The sequence below is a fragment of the Lepisma saccharinum genome, chromosome 12 (genome assembly GCF_977018435.1).
Source record: "Lepisma saccharinum chromosome 12, izLepSacc3.1, whole genome shotgun sequence".
In the NCBI taxonomy this organism is placed as follows: Eukaryota; Metazoa; Arthropoda; class Insecta; order Zygentoma; family Lepismatidae; genus Lepisma; species Lepisma saccharinum.
The window spans coordinates 31,894,734-31,908,283 of record NC_139240.1 but is presented as its reverse complement, the minus strand read 5'-3'; positions in this window follow the sequence as shown (position 1 = coordinate 31,908,283).

Below are 13,550 nucleotides of genomic sequence, written 5' to 3'. Positions count from 1 at the left end.
ATCGAGGGCGTGCAAACGCTAGAGATGTTGGATGTACAATGCTGATAATTCGAGAACTATGTAAACTTAAAACTGCCAAAATAATAATAATAATTTGTGGTTCTGTGGTGCAAAGTCGTAATGTTTATAAATACTGTACTTTCTATCCCAGAACACAAGACATATATAAATGTCATATATTACGTGCAAGGTAAATTAGAACACAGCAATGTTTACGATATTGCTACATGGTATTATGATTGTATAAATTTACGAAAATACATGTTACTGGCTATTTACACGACCCGACAATATAAATATATAAGAATTAAGAAATTAAAAATTCAAATACTTACCACAGTACAGTAATAATAGAAATTATATATATATATATATATATATATATATATATATATATATATATATATATATATATATTTCGGGCGAGTTCAGCGTACGCTGTTCTCTCAAAATCGAATGCATTTCGTAAGGCATTAAAGTCCCGTAGAAGACTTCTTTTGTGTTGTGCCGTCAGTTCTTTTTTAATATCATTATTTCTTTACACTCCACTACATCCTTGTACATATTGACAAGGTTGATTAGTACATCTCTCAAATTCAGAGAAGTTTGCAGCCCGAATTATCTTCTTCTCCTACATGTTGATACTTTACCACATCACATTACTCTATGGGGTTCTTGGTTGTCATTTGTGTTAGCCAACCAATCAGGTATAGCCTTACAAATTAATCTCGGATCAGTTGAATGGAATCTCCTGAACGTCGATTTTCGTTGGTGCAATGCAAATCCTTAAACCAAGTTCATTTAGTGTGGATTAAAATTGATCTCGTTCATCTGAACTTCGAAATAATCGGCGTTGGTGAACGCGGCCATGAGTCATTGCCAAAAAAAAAGAGTTTGTCCTGCTATTAAAGAAACAGGAAAACGGAAGCACTTAATGAACAAAGTTTTGGGACCACTTTCTGATAACGTCACTGTTCAATGCCTGAGCAGAATTTCTTGCCTTTGGGTTTATACTGATGGAACAAGGTCTTGCCCATTCTGATTCAATATTCAATACAATTTGATTGTAAAGCAGGGGTATAGATAACAAAATTATTTATGGTGTCTGCCAGTCAAGAAAGTCATGGTAGGCAAGAAAAAGTAAATATATTAACAAGTAAGTAGAGTATTTTTGTGACTCCCAGGCCAACTCTGATTTCTCGACCAAACGACCGCAAAAAGTTGAAAAACTCACTTTCTCTTCCTGTTCCGCGCCTCATTTATTACGCTGACGACGTTTCACGGGCGCAAAAAGGCAGTGATGAGCGAAAGATGAGCTCTCATCCCCTCATCCTTCTCATCTTTCTCATTCTCTTTTTATTCTCTCATCTTCCTCTCATCCTCCTCTCATTCTCCCATCTTTCTCTTATCCTCTTATTTTTTTATTTTCTTATTTTCTTATTTTTTGAAAGATGAGTGCACCTTATCGTAATTTTCCAAGTCTGGGACCAAATGTTTATATATCGTGACCTACGTAAACCTCCTTTCTCATTCTCTCATTCTCTCATTCTCTTATTTTTTGAAGGATGAGTGCACTTTATCGTAATTTTCCAAGTTTGGGACCAAATGTTTATATATCGTGACCTACGTAAACCTCTCTTCTCATCCTCTTATTCTCTCATCCTCTCATTCTCTCATTCTCTCATTCTCTCATTCTCTCTTTACCTTTAGAATATTGTCGTCAACATTAGAGATGAAGTTGGAGTGCTGGAATCAACAGGGCCAAATGTTTATATATAGTGATCTTCGTAAACCTCTCTCTCGGGGGGGGAACGATGTGGCATATACACACGCGCGCGCTCTCATCTTCTCATTCTCTTATTCTCTCATTCTCTTATTCTCTTATTCTCTTATTTTTGAAAGATGAGTGTATTTTATCGTAATTTTCCAAGTCTGGGACCAAATGTTTATATATTGCGACCTACGTAAACCTCTCTCTCGGGGAGGGAACGATGTGCCACACACATACGTGCGCGCGCTTATGTATTGTAACACAAACAAACAAACAAACAAATAATAATTGTTGTTTTTTAGGATGCCTGGCCCCTATAACCTCGCCAGGGTGCGTGGTGCCCAACCAAAAATGTAAAAGTTTTCTAATGGCTGCGGTTATAGATTACCGCACCTCTGTAGAGTTTCACGTGTTTTTTTTTCCCCCCAAACTTCCATAAAACCCTACAGAGGACCTCCGTAATGCATGCAACGTGTACTAACGACTCTAGTGTTATTTGATGTTGTGATATTTTTTGGATATAGAGTTTTATTGTGAGATATAGATAAAAATAATTATGTTTATTATAATATTTTCTTGATGAAGATGGAGAATGTATGTGTGTGTGTTACAAATAAAGTTGCATGCTTTTTTTTTTCTAGTGTGTGTGTATGTGTTTTTGATGTTTCGACAGCATCTGAAACGATAAGAAAGAAATTTTATTGTTAATTTTCACGTGTAAAAACAACAACAAATTTTTTTTGTGCAAATTTTCTGATTGTCTCTCGTGCTATAGTGCAAAAAAAGATATTGTAACTTATAACTAATGAAATTGACATTTGTAACTGATCTGAACTAGTGAAATTCGTATTGTGCCATTGTAACTGATTGTGCTAGCACTAAAAATTTCTTATTGTGCAAGAAAATAGATGATAAAAACTTGTTAAAACTGCTCTGTGACCCTCTCATTCTTCACGTCGTAGGCGAAGGACTTCTCTGCAATCAGGATGACACTGCATAGGGTATCCTCGGGCAAGGCATCGTGGAACTCGCAGACGATCTTGATGTTGGTTCGATCGTTGACCACAACCTTCTTTCTCTTAGATGTGTTGATGACGGTCATGGGTCTCCGTGTTTTGAACTCGCTGGGCGTGTAGTACATGTCCACACTTCCCTCGGTCACGCGTTTGTAAGCCGAAAACGCTTCGTAAAGTTTGAGATAATCGTTTTTGGTCATGTCGAGGTTGTAATTCTCGCGCGGGAACACTTCGTTGCGTCCATTTTTGAGATAAACGTTCTTGATCTTGCAGTCGTCGAATTTGCTGGAATCTTTTTCCTGATTCTTGTCCCTCCCGGTCTGAAAGAGCACTACGACGAAATCTGGCATGTCGAACTGTATGTTGTTGAACTGCGTCGTCACGTCGAATTCCATGTGACTTCCCGTCGCCATCTTCTGCACGCACTGGTAACCGTGAAAGTGAATCGGTACCTGCGGACTTTTCAAGATCTCCGCTTTGTACTTGAGGGCATAGTTTGTCTCGTATTCCACCACCGGCATTCTCAATTCCATGCTCCGGATGATGCACTTGGCTGCTTCGGGTAAAGTGTTGGCTATTGGTGTGCCGTCGGCATTCAAGTTGGTGTATCGCATTATTGCGTTGTTATCGTTGGCCGCTCTTCGAAACGTGACTCTCAGTCCTCCCTTCCACATGATCTCCTTGTAATCGGAGAAGAAACCAGGCAGCAGACGCATGGGAAAGAGCACCGTGTGACTTGTTGTCGATATTTTGGTCCCCGCTTCGAATCCTCCCGCCTGATAGTATGCTGCGTCCGTTTTGGATAATTTCAACGTTCCCACTGCCGTCGACGTGATGCCTGGATAATCTATTCTGTCAATGACGGTGTTGTGTTTCCTCACCTCCACCTGCGAGAACAGGTGAGGCACGAAGTTGTCTACGAGTATCAAGTTTGCTGCTGCGGGAAACGTGTCTCCGCTTTCTTTCTTCACCACGTCGAATTGAAGGTAGAGGTCTGCTCTGTGAGGATGAACGAACCCGTCGCCTACGTCAACGTCGTATTCGACCTCCCTGTTTGCCTCGTTGAGATTGGCAAACGTGCGACGGTTGGGAGGGAAAGATTGCAATTCGTAACTTTCGATTTGCTCCATTTTATATGTATGGTTATTTATTATACGTTGATCTCCACGATGGCAGTAGTTGTTGCACCTGCGAAATCCACCACGTCTCCTTTCTCGTTCGTCACCACCAACTCTATGTCGTCTATGCGGTTGCGACATACTGGAAAATAGATCGGCGAAGAGGGCGTGTAGATGATCGGTTCCATGAACTCGGAACTTGGTTTGAAAGTGGCTATGATTCCTGTCTGCTTGTGACTTCCTAACAATCCGTCCGAAGATTTCGTGATCATACCTTCCGCCACGTTGCAGTGTACGTTCAGAGTCTCTATGGCCAAAAATTTAGGAATGTTTGTTGCCACGTGCTTGATGCCAGCTTCGAGTTTTGTGTTGTTCTCGAAACCTAAAAGTTCTCCTATGGTGCCCAGGTCCACGGTCTCCGTCGCGGATAGGATTTCCACTCTGTGCGTGACCGAATTTTGAGAAAGGTACGTGCCTTTGGGTAATTGAGCTTGCAAAGTGGAAAGATTGTATTGTCCTGGCGTGACGACGATGTGTTCGCTTCCGACGCTAATTTTGTTGTTGTGCTGCGTAACATTAGGTATGAGGTACATGCTGTAGAATGCACGCAGAGCCACGGATTTAGGATAGACAATGTCGTCGTGCAGCGTGAGTTTCAAGATTGAAGATTCACTCGTGAGATGGAACACGCCCATCCTAGTGATGCTGTTTGAGGTTCCACAATGCTTTCTGGAAATCCTCGATCGTAGGGTTATTTATTTTAGAGAGAAACGCGAGCACGGAGAGGCAGAGATGACCGCAGTTCACGTCTCCGAAATCTTGAATGCGTTCGTCGTTGTAGTATATAGAGGTTTTGTTTGTTTTCAGATAATGAACTAAATTTGTAGGTGGAACACCTCCGAAAGAATCGAAAACGAATGCTTTATCATTGTCGTTTTTGTGGTAACATATCCAATGCGTGCCTGGATTTTCTTGACCGTCCAAGTTGACTATTCCGCATTCTCTTCTTTTAACGCTTGAAGGTAACGAGTCGGACATGAAAACTCCTCTGAAGTATTTGATTCGTAACGGTTCGATCAGAGATTCAATGTCTCGGTTGGTGAGTGCTTCTGTTTCTTTTTTTTAAACTTCTTCATCACGCCCTTCCCCTTCTTCTCCATGGCCAGGTTGTGACGTTTCTGTTCTTCCAATTCGGCTTTGTTCTTCTTCGAGTCGATGACGGTTTTCGCGATGGCGGCACTTCCGCCAGCCAAACTTCCAACGGCCCCCAATGCTGCTAGGATGGCCGGGATGCTGAATATGAAACCTCCGATCTTTTGCTGTTTCCGCGAACGCTGCAATCTTTTCAATTGAGGTGTGCTGAGCAGCAATTTCATTCCATGTCCTTTCGACAAGCAAGAACGTTTCTTCTCGCGTTGTTTCTTGGTGAGTAACCCATCGAGGGCACCTAGATTTTTAAGATTGGAGTATGGTATCTGGTACACGACACCCTTGGGCTTCATGTTGATGCTCTATGCGTTATTTTCGCAGTATGTTATTTATATATATTCTGAGATTTTTTCTTGTGTAGTTTTTTACGGTATGTTATTTATATATTTTCAAGGCCTTGCAGTCGCTACACAAATTCTATTACGTGCTTTGTTTTCTTGCCAAGAAGTTCCTTTGTCCCCTTGTACACGATTTTTGTTTTGTTCTCGATTAAAATAGATAGCTTCTCGTCCGATAACATGTTAGCGTATCGATCTGGTAAAAATAAACTGTATTGTGCGTTGAGCAACAGGCGTACCTTGGGACCATACTGGGTAGAAACGATTGAACCGGAAGTTATCGTGTAAGATTTGTCGACTTCCAATTCCCGAATTTTTACATACTCAAATGACAAATTTAGCATTTGTTTTAATGCTTGGAGCTCACTTATTTTTTCGGTCGTCATATCAAAGAAAAATTTCAAAGTGTTAGAGAGAAATTTAATTGTTTTTCACGATGTGTGTTATTTATATATACCGAAGATTATATTTTTCACGATGTGTGTTATTTATATATCAAGTTTTTTTTTTGACACGTATATATATTATTATTTTTTAACAGAGGAAGAAAGTTCGTGCTTCGGAAAACGCGAGGATGTGCGTAGTGATATCTTTCCTCTCCTGCATAGACTTGTACCAATCATCAGTATACTGTCTTCTTCCCTGCATCGCCTCGTACAGTTCCTCCGACCTATCGTCCAATTTTTGCCCTGCAGCCAAAAGCAGAATGTTGAGATCACCGCACCTCAGGCCGCTGATCTCCCGAAGAAGGTCCTTGAGAACCATTTCACAAGGGATGCGAAATTCCGGCATTGTTCTTGCTATGTTTACAAGTTTATTAACATCTCCGTTAACTACCTTTTTGAATATTTTAGATAGTAGCTCGGGTGGCAAATTAGTTATGCAATCCATGTTGTTTTTTTACTGTATGTTATTTATATACCCCACCCCAATTTTTGTTTCGTGTTCATGGCGATGGTGGTACCCAGTGCGGCGACCCGTTCACCCAACGATGCGTCTCTGCTCACGAATCTTTCGAAAGCTGCGTGCTCTAACTTTCTGTCTGCTTCGTGACGAGCGTCCAGATCCGTCTGCGTGGTGTTGTAAGCAATGTCGTGATCTTTGCATGCGGCGTCCAACGGATTCACACCCTTGTCTCCTCTCTCCAATCTTTTCTCGAGTTTGGTACCCGGTCCGCAGTACTGGTAGCCAGGTAGATGCATCTCGAAAGGTAACTTGTTGATGATGTCGTTCACAAGCCCCTTTCCTTCGGCCACGTTCCAAAATTTCGGAGGCAGCGTGTTGATGATTTTGATCAGGTAACCTATGCCCTTGCCGTCGTTCACGATGAAGTTGGAAAGTTTCGTGCTGATCATGTCCACGATGCCAACCTTCTCGTTGTAGAAATTACGGTTACCTGCATTCTCTTCGCCGGCTATCACCAACAATCGATCCACGAGTTTCCTAACGTCGTCCACCCAAACAAATTCTTTGGGTAACGTGTTGTAGCGTTTGACGCCGCTGCCTGTTTTGACCTGGTTCCAAATCGGTTTGATGAGATTCCTGTACTTCTCGCCGCTGCTCGATTTCACCCTATTCTGCGAGGCGTCGTTGTTCTGGTACAAGGCATCCGTCATGATTAGAATTTCCTTGTAACTCTGGTAATCTTCGTCGGTGTAATCTTTCGGCTGCTTTTTGGCAACGAGTTCCCACAGTCCCACCGTACCCGGATACCTGTTCCAACTATCCTTGTCGCCTAAATTGACTTTAATGTCGTTGCCTTCGAAGGTCACCTTCGATTTCCCAATCTTCCACACCACACCGCCGCCTTCGCTGGTTTCCATACTGGGATACAATCCGAACACTTCATCCTTGTCGAATTTCCCCGTACTCAGGTAGTCTCGTGCCAAAGGCCCCAACTCAATTTTATCCGAAGACGAGGACGTGCTACCAATAGCTCGACGTCGTGCCGGTGCATCCTTCAGTTCGAACGGCGTCGAAGGAATGCTTGAAATAGGCGTGGGTACAGCGTAACTTTTAGCTGCGAGCGGTACGAGTTCGTTGATCAAATTTTTATTTTGTTCCGTGACATTTTTAATTTCTTTACCTAGACCGCTGATGGCATCGATCACAGGTTGATCCTGACGTTTCTTCTCTTCGTAGAATCCGCGATTTTCGGATTTCCAACCTTTGAAGCGTTTTGCAAGGTAATCGCGAAGCTTAAGATTTTCGTCTTCGATTTTTCGTTTCGTCATGACGTTATTTATATATGTCGTTTCTCACAACGTTGCAACGTTTAGAAAGTCGTTGATTTTGTTTCTGTATTTTCCGTCGTTGGGTTTCCTCGTCATGTCGATCGTAGCGAATCCGAAATCGTCACCGTTCCAGCAAGTAGAGCAGCAGCCTTCCGAAAATTGATTGTAGTTCATGTCTCCGCCTACGTAGTCATCGTATGCATGCTTGAGGTTGGTGTGATCTTGACGAAACAAACATATGAAATTAGCGTTGTCGCGTACTAACTGTTTTGGAATTTTGGAAAACGTTTGAGCTAGGTAGAAGCAATCCATTCCTTTGTGACGACCTTGCGTGAAAAAGTTGCGAATTTCATTTTGATTTTCCAGGATGGCATCGTCGAACGCAACAACTGAATTTTCACGACAATCGTCGAGTGGTTTTATTTCCGAGGCGAACGTTGCAATGTCCAGACCATCGTACAGTTTCATCAGTTGCTGGTATTTGGATTGCTCTAAACTTTTCGAGAACACGTACAGGTGCCTGTTCTTCCAATCTAACCAATTTGGTGCGAGGAGAAAATTGTCCACGAGCAGTGTCGTTTTTCCACACCCCGAAGGTCCTACGATCAGACAGCGGATGCTGTCGGGGAGCAATTCACCGTTTTTTTTCTTCCTTCCACTTTCCGAATCAGGTAGACGCTTTACCACGTTCCACGTACTCATAGAATCACTTCGTTTGAATCGATCCAACTTGTTTCCGGAAGTCCCAGCCATTTCACCAAAAGTTTGTTGCCTCTCTTGCGCAAAACTTTTTCGATAAGGTACGTGTCGGGGTATTTAGTCTTAGAGAGTTCCTCCTCGTAGAAGCGCCCCAATAAAATTTCACCGCCACTGTCTTTTATTATATACGTGTGACGGTTCCCGGGTAGAACTCGAACCACGGTAAAAAGTTCAGTGCTCCAGTTTCGTGTGAAACCCCTGTCAAACGTTCGCTTCAATTTACTAACCCTCACCTGTTCTCCAATTTTGTATTTAGCTTTTTTTGTCGTGGGCATGTACTTTGGACAGTAAACGCTAGAAATTAAACGTTGCTCGTCAGACCTGGTAACGTCAGCTGGCTTCATGCCTATCGTTGCGTGCCGTGTGTGATTATAGTCGTTAACAAGTTCCGGGAGAATAGTGACCCACTTGTAGCTTCCCTGAAGCGTGAAGCGTGACCACATGCGCGATTTCAGAGTGCGATTGAATCTTTCCACAATGCTGGCCTTGACGTCACTGAAGGTCGAGTAATGATGAACGTTGTGTTTCCGAATAAACTTTTGGAATACGGCATTGTAAAATTCCTTCCCTTTGTCCGTGTGCAGAAACCGAGGTCGTCTGCCGCCGCTTTCGCGAAAAATTGTCTTGAATGCTTCCGTGACGCACGTTCCTGTTTTCGCCTTCAAAGGTAGAGCCCATGCGAATTTCGAAAATGTGTCTATGACGGTGAGGAGGTACTTGTTGCCCTTGTTCAATTTATGCACGTTTTTTAACTTGCCGCTACTCATTTCGACGAGGTCGCTTTCCCAGAGGTCGTCGATTCCCTTGGTTACCACAGCCAAACGTTCGTAGTTGCGGCGTGCAGGTTTATGCAATTCTTGGACGATGGCTTGCCTAGACATTTTTTATTATTTTTAGAGATTACGTTTCAAAAGAAGCACAAGCGTGATGGGATTCAAAGAGGGTGGCACTTCACTCGTGTTTTGAATGATCAGCTTATCGCCGGCACTCACGTCGAAAACAGTAAGATCTTCGTCTTCGTGTATTTCATATATGTTGCGCGTTTCGTTCCAACGCGCCAGAGGAATATTTCCTGCTTTCTGGACACCACGATTCGATATCAAAGTCATGGTGGGAACGCTAGCTTTTCTGCCGTGAGACCAGTACGAAAATTCGTTTATCTGAATCGTGCCATCGAGGAGAAACTTATAGTACGGATGATAAGGATGTAGCATGTACAGTTTGTTACCTTCGACGAAAGTGGAGATTCTCTGTTGATTGGGAACGCTGTTGATTTCGATGGCTTGCAGAGAATGCAGTTTAGCGAATTTAGTATCGATGCTAACGAGGTTGCTGTGAAGCTGACCCAGTGTGTTTTGTACGGGCACCAAATGCTCGACTATGGTATCCGTTACGGTAGAAAATGACGGTTTGATTTTCACTTCCACGTTCAACTGCTTGTAGCTTTCGTTGAGTTCTTGCAACTTGGCACCGAAAGAAGCCAGCGTCGATTCCTGCGTTGATTCCAGCACTCCAACTTGATCTCTGATGTTGACTACAATGTTCTGAAGGTTCTCGATTTGATTCAATTTCGAGCTCTTCTCGGTAAGATCGTTCACGATGATTCGCATCTCTGTAAACTGCGTGTGAAGGTCGGCGACGCTCTGCGAAGTGGGCAGCGTCGACACCAGCGAAGCAAGTTCGTCTCGAATCTGTTCCACGTTCGCTGTTTCCGTTTCCAGTCGTTTCAGCATACGTGATATGTTCCTTTTCAAGGCGTGTAATTCTTTGGAGGTGGGGAGATTGGCCACTTTACTCTCGAGATCGCTCAATGAACTTTTGATGTCACTCGAATCGGATAGTGCCGTCACCGCCGTTTTCAATTTTTCCAAATCTTCACTTGAAGGCACGCTCGTTCGTAACGATTCCAAGTCACCCTGTATGTTGTCCAGTACGTGATGAAAATGAGCGAGATTGGATTCGACGTTCAAATTTTCTAAATATTGGATCTTCTGCTGAACCGTGCTCAACGTGTCTTGAATGCTCGTCAACGCTCTCGCTTCAGCGTGAATATTTTTAATTTCTTCGTTGATCAATTCCAAGGACGCCTGAAGCGTAGCGATGGTGGTTTGAATGTGTTCGAAATCTTGATAGGCCTCCAGTTGAATTTTTATGTTCGCGACGCTTTTACCGATGACCTGCAGTTCGTCCGACGATGGTAGGTTCGTCATTGTATCTTCCAAAGTCTGCAACTTGGATTTGATTTCTTCCAACGTACCGGTGAATTCTTCTTGTAATTTAGAAACAACAACCTGCAATCGTTCTATATCAATATCATTCACGACGGTTTGAAGTTCAGAGAAATTCTTTTCTATTGCGGAAGTTCGCTCTTCGATTTCGAGTTTCAATTTTTCCAAATCTTCATTTTTCGATTGAAATTGCTGTAATTTGGCCAAATCATTTTGAAGCGAATCCATGCTCAACTGTATATTTTGAATGTTGTCGTAAGAAGGTACGTCAACATAATTTTTTATCAGTGTTTTCAGTTCGGAATCGATTTTCAGAATGGGATCGAGACATTGCGTTTGGAGCGTAGCGATCTCAGACTCTAAACTTTTGTTTAAGGTCTCCTGCAAAGCGATCAAATCGGTCCTCAACTTCTTAACTCGAACGTCCAGCATGAGAATCTCTTCTGCATGGTCTACACGCTTGGTGTTGCCGAAAATATCGTTAGGCATTTTTGGTTAACGGTTATTTATAATAGGATAGACGATTCGTAATTCTACGAAGAGAGGAATAAGTTTGTCGTAGTCTCCGAGGAGTTCCACGTAAAGATAATCTCCTGCAGACACATCGTACGACATGTTAGAAAGTATCTTGTCGTGCTTGATTCGAAAAATGTTCTTGCCGGTAGAAATTTTGATTTCGCCTGCGTTCTCCGGATTTACGGTGATTTGAAGTTTCCCGTCGATCGGAATTTCATAGAAATGTAAATTGTTATTAAAAACATAAAACATCTTGCCCACATCGTTATTTATTTCCGTCCAAATGCTGTTGAGGTGAATGATTAACAAACCGTTGAGTTTAGATAACACGGAAGGTAAGAGGTTATTGAAATTTGGTGATGCAGTGTCCATGTTGCTTTGTTTGCGAAAACCAAAGAGATTCATTGTTCTTGTTAGTTATTTAACACATCGTGCTTTTTGCTATTCTTCAAAACATACAAAGGAAAAGAATGAAAGGGAGAGCCCTCGGGCGATGAAAAGTTGCAACCTGTTATTATGTTGTTAAGCCCGCTCCAAATCGAGGCTCATTAAATTCAACTCTTATTTTTCATCGCCCGAGGGCTCCCTCTTTCATTCTTTTCCTCCGTCTGCCATTCTTCTTCAAAAACACAGCGGACTTCATGACTATGGGGTTACGGTTAACACACGTCACATTTATCGCTTTTATTGTAGTGCCCCCACTCTCGCGTGTGGATTTGACAATCGAGAACGCGTAACTTGTTGTCTCTGCCATCCAATGCGACCTTGGTTACGCGCGTCGTGTACAAATCATGCAATTTACTTGCAATGCGATGATCGGTGCTAAGTTGCCTTTTACCATGAAAAAGGCATTCTTTGTAGTCTCGCATGCTAAATTTGCTGGTACTTATTTTTCCTACCCCCTTCGCCTTCTTGATCTCTTTTTCTTCTGTAATCTTTACACAGTACATTTTGGCACGAAGCCCCGCAAATTCCCTGCTGTAATTACCAGCCGCTTCATCTTTGAACTTTCCAATCGTCATTTTGTTTTCTGCCGAATGTAAGTGATGGCCTGATGGTAAGTTGCTAAAATCAAACAGATGCTTCATCTTAGTCAGATCATGTTCGAGGCTTGGTGTTTGGATTAGAAAAATGAAGCTATCCGTGTCAATGTAACATATTTGGATGTTATCTCCATAAAAAGGTTGAAACTGATCGTAGTACGATTGATACATGTGCAATTTTGATAGTTCAAGGACGGTGGCACCTATGGCAATCGGCTTGTTGAGCATCACTTGCTTCTTGTTCCTCTCAACAAATACTAGATTCTCGTCGAAAATAGTGAAGTTTTTGAAGTAGGGTGACGCGACGATCTTCTCAAATTTCTTTTCGTCCGTGACCAACGTTGCGTCGATGTAATTACGCACGTTCTCCATCGTCTTGCCGTAGATGGCGTTATTGAACAATTTGTACAGATCCTTGTCTGCAGGCGATGTCGATTGTGCTCTGCGGCGCGTGTTCTCGGCTATGTACGGTTCGAGCCACTTGCTCTGTCGGAACTTCAATCCTCTATGAACTTTCTTCAACTGCAAGCCGTGACTTATGTAAAATTGGAGGAGTCGGTAGTGCAGAACGTAATTCCGCTTGTTCTCCATGCTTAGTATGAGTTTTGGCTCCGATCCTCCAGGTGGCTTCTCCTTGGTGGGGGCCAGGGCCAATCCGTGATGTTTCTCGTGAAGCGTTTCGGGATAATCGAGATCCACTTCCAAGAAACAGCCCCATTCATTATCTTCGCTCCAATTGAGAAAATCTTCGCAGGAGAGTTCCTCTTCGGTCATCCACCCGTAGTCGCTGATGGGAAGACACTGGGACATGGAGTGGCCGTACAGGTTGTTGACATCCCAGTAGACAATGTAGGTGTTGGGCTTCGATGCATCGTAACCAGGCGTATGAGGATTGTTTGCCTGAGCATGGCGTCGGGGACATTGGACGATGCCACCCCGTATCGCACTCTCCATGAAAGCATACTGTTCCTTCTCTGCGATGAGGCCCAGTTCCATGTTGGTGTATTTCATCATCGATTCCCAAGTCAATCCCGGCGTGGTGAAGAAATACGCAGGATCCAACTTGTATATCGCGATGCATCTCTTACGAAACGATTCGAAAATATCCATCAGAAGTGTCACGTCCAATTTCAGATAAAGATCGTGATAATCGCGAAAAGTTTGGCAATTGAATGCCGTCCACACACTACGAGCGTGTTCGTAGTCCTCTTCGGAACAGACGTCCTCCGTGAGAGAAGAATAAAATACCTCCCGGGGTGGAAGTTCCGTCTCGTCAAATTTGTCGAAATTGTTGACGTACTCGTAGGGGTAGACACCC